This window comes from Tursiops truncatus, chromosome 1, assembly GCF_011762595.2.
Source record: "Tursiops truncatus isolate mTurTru1 chromosome 1, mTurTru1.mat.Y, whole genome shotgun sequence".
NCBI classification, from domain to species: Eukaryota; Metazoa; Chordata; class Mammalia; order Artiodactyla; family Delphinidae; genus Tursiops; species Tursiops truncatus.
This window is the reverse complement of record NC_047034.1, coordinates 30,763,270-30,772,618: the sequence shown is the minus strand read 5'-3', so window position 1 is coordinate 30,772,618 and position 9,349 is coordinate 30,763,270. Positions and strand designations below refer to the sequence as shown.

The following is a 9,349-nucleotide window of genomic DNA, read 5'->3' as shown; positions in this document are numbered from 1 at the left end:
TGTGTATTCTGCTGTTGTTGAGTGGAGTGATCTATATATGGCTGTTAGGTTTAGTTGGTTAAATGTGTTATTCAGTCCCCCTACCTCTCTACTGATCTTCTGTCTAGATGTGTTATCCATTATTGAAAGCAAGGTATTGATCTCCAACTATTATTTTAGAACTATCTATTTCTTCCTTCAATTCTGTCAATGTCTGCTTCACATATTTGGGGGATGTTTGGTACATATATGTTTATAGTTGTTATATCTTCTTGATAGATTGAACTTGTTATCAACATATAGTGGCCTCCTTTTCCTCTTGTGATAGGTATTGATTTAAAGTTTATTTTGTGTGATATTAATGTAGCCATCCCAGATCTATCTTCCTTCATTCCTTCCTTCCTTCCTTCCTTCCTTTCTTTTTCTCTCTCTCTCTTTCTTTCTTTTTGTTACTATTTGCATGGGATATTTTATTCTGTGCTTTAACTTTCAACCAACTTGTGTCTCTTGAAATCAAGTGAGTTTTTTGCGGACAGCATATACTTGGATTATGGATGTTTTTAAAGTCCATTCTGCCAATATTTATCTTTTTATTGGAGAGCTTAATCCACTTACTTTTTCAAAAATTACTGATGAGGAAGAACTTAATTCTGTCTGTTTCCTGGTTGTTTTCTGTATGTCTTATGCATTTTTTCCCCTCATTTACTCCATTACTGACTTCTTCTGTGCTTAGCCGATCTTGTAGTGAACTCTTGATTCCTTTTTCATTTCTTTTTGCATATAGTCTATTGATATTTTCTTTGTGGTTATCAAGAAGATTACATTTACCCTTCTAAAGTTCAACCAATATCATTTGAATTGAAACCAACTTCAATAGCACACAGAAACTCTGTTCCTCTACAGTTCCATTCCTCCTCCTTACATTATTGTTGTCACAAATTACACCTTTATACTTTGTGAGCCCAATAACATGGATTTATGATTATTTTATGCATTTGTTTTTTCAATCATGTAAGAAGTACAAAGTAGAGTTACAAGCCAGTAGCACAATACTGGCTTTAGTATCTGCCCATGTATTTATCTTTACTGGAGATTTCTATTTCTTTATACAGCTTTGAGTTGCTGTCTAGTGTCCTTTCATTTCAACCTGAAGGTTCAATTTAGCATTTGTCATAGGGCAGTGTTAGGAAGTTGTAAAACAAATGCCCTCAGCCTTTGTTCATCTGGGAATGTGTTAATTTCTCCCTAAGTTTTGAAGCCAGTTTGGCCAAATATAGAATTCTTGGTGGACAATTTTTTTCTTTCAGCACTTTAAATATGTCTGGCCTCTTGCTTCCGTGGTTTCAGATAGGAAATTAGCTATGAATCTTTTTGAGGATCCCTGCTTTGTAACAAATTTGTTTTTTCTTTCTCCTTTGGGAGAAAAGATTCTTTCTCTGTCTTTTGGCATCTGAGAGTTTGAGTATACTGTTTCTTGTTGTGGCGTTCCTTGAGTTTCTCTTAGTCCTGAAATCAGGCAAAGATTTACAGCAACCAAACACATACTGAACCAGGGAAGAGGCAATTTGAAAATGGCAGGAAAGCTTTGTGGCATTTTTACTTGTCCTTGCCCCACCTATTGTTAGTGTAGTGATGGTCTTAAAGTGGTGGGGTCTTAATGCAGTGATAGTCTTAAAATAGCAGCAGACCATTCCTAGTATGGGACCCTCAATCCTGCTTCAGGAGGGAGGAAAAGAAACCATACTCTCGGATTATTATGTGTATCTGTTCTAACCTGTCTGGGAGCTACCTGAAGGACTGACACAAGATGCTTATCTCTGTCTTAGCTAACCTGGAACACAATCTGGAAAAGCAGTGGTCATTGCTCAAAAAAAGTGCAAGGTGAACTAACAAAGCACAGATGGCTGGGGCAGAAGACTGTGCATTGAAATACAATAGACCACATAAGATGCAGGAGCAAAAGTTGGAGGAGATTCTTTGGGAACTTAGAACATACAAAAAGTACATATGTGTCCAGAGAAATTAAGAAAACCACATGCATACTCAAGATAAGATGCATGTTCTGAAAACACCAGAGGAGTCTCTAAGCTTTTACCATGGGCTGAGCCCTGAACTCAGTGCAGATCAGCTAAATGTTGAAGGAGTGATCCAGCAATCTGCACAATGGGGAGAGGTGTGTGGTTTTGAGTGTGCATGTGGATGTGCTTGTGTATATTTGTTTTTGTTTGTCTTAGGTGCAGGAATTCAAGGACATCTCTGTCAAAACATTAGCTAAACATGAACTAAAGGAACAGAGACTTCAGTGCCTACATACAATAAGGAGTACAGTCATTGCAAAACTAGTTTGGAAAGGTCCCTAAACAAACAGACTACTACAGCCTTCAACAATCAAAAGCCCAGAAAACCCTGGGGAAGTGGGAGAATCTGATTTCCATAGACACCACATTATAATATTTGAAAGCCCAATGTTCAACCAAAAAACTCACAAGGTATACAAACACATGGAAAAGTATGGTCCATTTAAGAAAACAAATTAATTGATGAAACCATCCCTAAGGAAGCCCAGACTTTTCTCCATTGCATATTCTTGCCTCCTTTGTCATAGATTCATTGACCATAAGTGCATGGGTTTCTTTCTGGGCTCTCTATTCTGTTCCAGTGATGGATGTTTTTGTGCCGGTACCATACTGTTTTGATTACTGTAGGTTTGTAGCACAGTCTGAAGCCAGGGAGCATGATTCCTCCAGTTGTGTTCTTCTTTCTCAAGACTGTTTTAGCTATTCAGGATCTTTTGTGTTTCCATACAAACTTTAAAATTATTTGTTCTAGGTCTGTGGAAAATGCCCTTGATATGTTGATACGGACTGCATTGAATCTGTAGATTTCCTTGGGTATGATGGTCATTTTAACAATATTAATTCTTCCAATCTGTGACCATGGTATATCTTTCCAGCTGTTTGTGTCATCTTTCTTTTATGAGTGTCATATAGTTTCCTGGGTACAGGTCTTTTACCTCCTTAGGCAGGTTTATTCTTATGTATTTTATTCTTTTTTATGCGATTATAAATGGGATTGTTTCCTTAATTTCTCTTTCTGATAGTTCACTGTTAGTGTATAGAAATACAAATTTTATATATAGAAATCTATTGTATCCTTCAAATTTACCAAGTTCATGTTTGAGCTCGAATAGTTTTTTGATGGTGTCTTTCAGATTTTCTATGTATCATGCCATCTGCAAACAGTGACAGTTTTACTTTTTCCTTTCCATTTTGGAGTCCTTTTATTTATTTATTTTTTATTGTCTGATTGCTGTGGCTAGGAATTCCAAAACTCTGTTCAATAAAAGTGGTGAGAGTGGGCATCCTTGTCTTGTTCCTGATCTTAGGGAAAATGCTTTCAGCTTTTCACCATTGAGTATGTTAGCTATGGGCTTGTCATATATGGCCTTTATTATGTTGAGGTATGTTACCTCTATGCCCACTTCCTGGAGAGTTTTTACCATGAATGGATATTGAATTTTTTCAAAAGCTTTTTCTGCATCTATTGAGATGATCGTATGGTTTTTAGTCTTCAATTTGTTACTGTGATGATAAGAGACCTAAGACAGCTACAGAGGCTAAGTGGCCTTTCCTTCCCTGAATGGGTAGGTATCCTTGTTCTGCCTTCTAATTGAGTTAGTATCTGAGTAAAGAACTGCCAGGTGTCATTTAGTTCACAATACACTGCTGTGGCAATATAGAAATGAATTTGCCTAAGTCATTTGGCTTTTCTCAATTATAGTAAATGAATATACTGAATGAATACTTCAACTTAAGGAAATGTTCTTAAAAATATATTAATGTAGGCAACTTCAGTGGAGAACTGAAAACAAAACAAAACATTCAGGTAAAGGGTTGAAATAAAAGTACACTCAGTTGTATCCAGTTTCCTCTTGTAAATCTCTCTTTTTAATTTAAGTGGACAGTCACTTGAGAATATCTGACTTGGGGCTAAGGAAATCTAAGCCTTCTTGGCCACACTGTATTCTCTTATGTCATTTAATAAAGACACCAGTTGGGTTGCTGAAAACAGAGTGGGAAAAATCAGTCCCTCACATCCAAAGTGCGGCTCTTGAAAATATGTGGGTTGTTGTAGTTATTTTGCTCTTCTGGCCTCAGAAGTTCTAATCTTAACCTTAGCCCCTCATGGAGAGAGACTTTGTAAACCAATTCCCACATTACTCATTATGTGACTGTTGAAAAAGAGAAACCCAGCTCTTTTCCTGTGCTTTCAACCAGTTGTCTTCTTCAAAAATCTGTTTGGATTGTTATACCGTAATCTTGCCTGGCAAGGGACTTATGGGAAGTTTCTTATTGTTTGAAAGTTTGGTGCCAGTATCTGCAAAGAAAGAAGAAAGATGTGTTTATCAAACATCCCAATAGTGAAGGTGTGTGAAAGCAACTTTTGAAAAAGTTAATCTGTCAGAGTTTAGCCGTATTATTACATTTTATTTTATTCATTGAAAATAAATAATTATCAATGAATCCTTTCTAGATTTTCTAGTTTCCCAAAGTTCCCTGTATTCATGTTCTAAGAGGAAAAATGGTATTTTAAGTCACTGCTCTCCACCTTATAGTATTTATAATCACTCCTCGTTACCTCTTCCTTCCACGAAACGTGATCCTGAGAAGTGTCCTTTGTCTGTCTTTGTGGAATAAGTGATGAGGATGCATCCTGGAGACCTGTGAGATGTTTAACTTGTGGCATAATGAAACTAGGATGGAGAGTTCTGGAAAGATCTGGAAAGGTGGCTGGTAGAGTGTGGCCAGATGTGGGAGAAGAGAGACGTACAGAGAGAGGGAGAGGAAATTTTCAGAGGGAGAAAATGAAACAAATAATTAAATAAGTTTTGTTGTGTGGTGTGGGATGCAAGCCTTTCTCTCCCCCTTTCCTTCACAATGTCTTTGTTAAAGACTGTGTTTTTCATTAGTTTTACTAAGATAGGATTTGCCATTTTGTTTGGATACTGAGAATGGACCCATGGAAACAGTTACATTTGGGTTATCTCTGACTATCTTTAAGGAAGAACATAAATATTGGCCACACTATCTATGCACATGCTATCACCATGCCTTTTTTGTTCTCTGTTCATATATCTAAGTCCTCTTCTTTCTTTAAGGTCAATCTCAAATCTCATCTGAAATGTACATTTATTGATAGATTCAACCCATAATGAACTGTCCCTTCTTTGTCCTCCTTAGGCTCTGATTATTTATAAAAACTCATTTTTGAACTTAGAAACTGTCCAATATGATATATTAGTTATTTCACCAGCGTATGTTATATCCTCAACACAATTATATGCTTTTGTGGGGCTGGGATCATACATTCTGTAATTTTTCTCAGTACTTACACTTACTTTGATAAAAAGCACATTCATTCATCTAAACATCATTTATTGGGTGTTAATTAAATATCTCAACTCAGTAAATATTGTTTGAATGAATGCATGCATGAATGAGGAAGTATGCAATAGGTAGCCTAATGTACCGCCCAATGTGAGAAAACCAAAAACATAAACAAAAAAGCAAGCCAAAAAGTGGACCAGGACTTTCTGTAAAATATCCTGCTTTTTGTTGGATGATGCCATGAAAATCAAGATGCTCCTGAAAGGTCTTAATAGCTGACCAAGAATAGTAAACAATTGAAATTCTCTCAGGCTTCTTCAACCCTATCACTGGACACATTTATACCTCTCAGGAATGGTATTAAAAGAAGAAATTAATAAAGCTTTTATAGATGAGTTGATAAATCTCTAAAGATTTAAGTCTTCATTGCCTCCTAGGTTTTCTCTATTTTGGGTTTCCAAAAGATTTCAATAAACCACAGGATAATTAAAAATTAGACATTATCTTTCTTACCTTCACGTTTTTTGATGGTAAACACCTTTTTATTGTCTCCATAGTGCTGCCCAGTTTCCACCAGTACAGTACTTAAGTGAATTTTGCTCTGGATGGTGGGATATATAAGATGTAAACGAATTGTTTGTATATGTTTTAGAATTCTTCAAAAGGGCCTGGCCATTGCATTGAATATTACTTAAATAAAGTAACTTCCTCAGAATTATTATTCTATTCTGGTTAGGATACTATCTGCTCTGGTTTTTTAAAATTTCCCTTTAGAGTGGTTTTAATTTTGTTTCTGATAGGGTCCTAGGATTTATTGCCAAACCCATCCTGCATCTGTTTTTCTTTGAATTACTCTCCTTGCAGTTTCTGATTCATACAGGGCCTTACAGGTTAGTGACAACCTGGCCATCACAACGCTGGGAAGGACAGGCCTACTTTTCAGAGGTGCTGATGTTTTCTGTACCTGAAGGTTTTCAAGAGATATCAATCTTCCTCACCACCGCCCTTGGCCCTCTTAATGGACTAAGCAGTTCCTCATGAAATTTCTGTAGGATATCTGTACCAACTTCTCAATATTGTTCCATCCTGAGTCTAAATTCCTGGCCTCAAGGTAATGTTAGATTTCTAGCTCCAGCTCCTATTTACATAAGGCCTATACTAAGGAACGGAACCCACAGACATCAGTGCACTCTTCTTTCTCTGGATTTAATTTCTCTGTTACTTTCTGAAACATGCAGGCGTTCCTTTCTTTCTTTTAATCTCAGCTATGTGCTTTTAACTTTTTCAAAATTGACCGAGAATTTACATGTGTCTCCAGTAAGAGTACATTAAATTGAGCTTAGTCTGCTATTCTACTGGCATATTTGAGATCCAGATAATTTGCTACTTAACTGGATTCAATGACCTGTATATTTCAGGCATCTAAAACTCACCATGTTCCAAATTTCCCTCCTTATAGTTAGTAATTTTCTTGGGAATCTGGATGACATTAAATGGAATAAAGTTAGTGAGTGGCCCAGGAATGCCTGAAAGTTCATTTGTCAGAGTGGCCAGGGAAAGTTAATCAAGGAAGAAAAGCAAATGAAAAACAGAATCACATTATTATGGCTGAGTTTACTCCCAGGATTCCATGCAGAGCTCTCTGTAGAGTTGGGCTGGGTTATAACTTATGCCAGAGCTCTATGTGGGGCTGACACCATCTCATGCCAAGCTCTCAGTTCTAGGCTAATGTCATCTCTGGTCCACTCTGTGGAGTGGAAACTTTGGAGGAATGGCCAATGTGTTCTGCGGGGTAGGAAGAGGGAAATTGTGAATGTGACTTTCTAAATTGTGGAGGAACTAACCACTGTAAATGTGCCTTGAACTATGTTGTTTAATTTGACCAGTCAGATCAATGACTTTCCCCTTGAATGAAATGCTGCTACGTATATGAGCAGAAAAACAAAACTGGTATAAGGAATAGATAGCTAGTGGGAAGCAGCTGCATAGCACAGGGAGATGTGCTTGGTGCTTTGTGACCACCTAGAGGGGTGGGATAGGGAGGGTGGGAGGGAGGGAGATGCAAGAGGGAAGAGATATGGGGACATATGTATAACTGATTTACTTTGTTATAAAGCAGGAACTAACACACCATTGTAAAGCAATTATACTCCAATAAAGATGTTAAAAAAAAACTGGTATAAGGAGATGGAGAGACTGGGAGTCTTATTTTCCCACCAATCAACTTTGCCTCTGACCATGACCTTCCCTTTGAGTCTCCTAGATCTTGGGGATGATCGCAGCCCCTTGGGTTGGGTGACGGCAACCCCATCTTTACTAGAACCTCTATAGTTAACTTTGATTTTTCCCACTCCGTCTATCCATCCCATGTATGCAGTCAGACATTTGATCTTGAACTTTTCCTGACAAAATATGCTTGAATATAACCATTTCTTTTCACTCCCACTGCTACTGCTATTGTCACTGCCTTAACTAGGGCTTTATCTTTAAGTTCTTTATATAAATATATAAATATCTATATATAAATATAATACACAAATAAATAAAATATAATATTAATTCTGATGATTTTAAAGTCTTTTCTTGATAAAGACTTTTCCTGATAAAGATACACAATATCTTATATAAATATTTTTGTATTATCTGTTCTTTTCTTAGAATTTTAGTCATATGATTCTATCTCTTGGTTTGTCTAGAACTTTTTGATTGAATGCTGGCTATTTTATTTGGCTTTTTTTGTTTTTCTCAGTGTAAACATTGTTTTGCTTCAAAATATTTTATTCTACCTGGAAGTAGCAAATCTTCAAATTACAATTTTTTAAATGCTTTCAAATATCAATACTATAGGTGTTACAAAATCTAGAAAAATGACATTTAAAAATTAACTACTGCCACATGTGTCTCTATAAAACTTTTCCCCCACTCTTTTAGCTATATATTCTTTAACTGCCTCCTCATACAACAGTTTATGTATTTTCGAAATAAAATTTTAAGAAATAAACTTTGTAGTTTTTAGACATAGATTTCTTGTAACATGGTTGATTAGAATTTGCTTCTAGTTATTAATAGTTTAGAAAAGTTTATTTCAGCTTCACAATTTATTATTGATAATGTCACATTAATTTTCATTGTTAACTTTGAGAAAACCTCTATGGATTACTTCCTCATAAATATTTACTATTATAAATGCATTACTGATTTCAGTACTGCTATAGGTTTGTGCATTACAGGAATTCTGATAAAATACTCATTCACACCATTCCATTACACACATTGTTGATGGAGTATATTCTTTTATTTATTTATTTATTTATTTATTTTTGGCTGTGTTGGGTCTTCGTTGCTGTGCGCAGGCTCTCTCTACTTGTAGGGAGTGGGGGCTACTCTTCGTTGCGGTGCACAGGCTTCTCATTGCGGTGGCTTCTCTTGTTGCAGAGCATGGGCACTAGGCACGCAGGCTTCAGTAGTTGTGGCTCGCAGGCTCAGTAGTCGTGGCTCACGGGCTCTAGAGCGCAGGTTCCGTAGTTGTGGCACACCGGCTTAGTTGCTCCGTGGCATGTGGGATCTTCCTGGACCAGGGCTCAAACCCTTGTCCCCTGCATTGGCAGGTGGCTTCTTAACCACTGTGCCATCAGGGAAGCCCCTGGAGTATATTCTTGACAGAAGAAAATTTCCGTTTTGACTAAGCATTGATGAGAACTGAATCTTTGACTTATCTTTCACATGCCTGATGATTGAAATAATTTTCCACAGAATAGCTTCTGGTTTTGTACTTTTCAGTTCTTTTTATCTTCTTCAAACACACATGCTTTGAGAGCTGTGAAGTGCAAGACATGGCAATATTGTAAGGTGGTTTTTGTCCTTATGCTTCTGTGTCTTGTGCTAGTTAAGTCAGTAGAGTAGTCAGTATGAGTACTGGAAGTTATTCCTGTAATGGGATAGTATATAGTCAATTACATATGGCGTTGTCTGAAAATCACATA

General features: G+C 36.8%; 1 long non-coding RNA gene across 1 annotated transcript; it reads right to left on the bottom strand.

Annotated features, from left to right (window-relative positions):
* Positions 1–394: 394 nt before the first annotated feature.
* LOC141278094 (uncharacterized) lies at positions 395–9,337 on the bottom strand. Its single transcript, XR_012330376.1, has 2 exons — positions 4,618–9,337; positions 395–4,356 (listed from the first exon to the last, which is right to left on the bottom strand). It is a non-coding gene; the product is annotated as an uncharacterized lncRNA (long non-coding RNA).
* Positions 9,338–9,349: the final 12 nt, after the last annotated feature.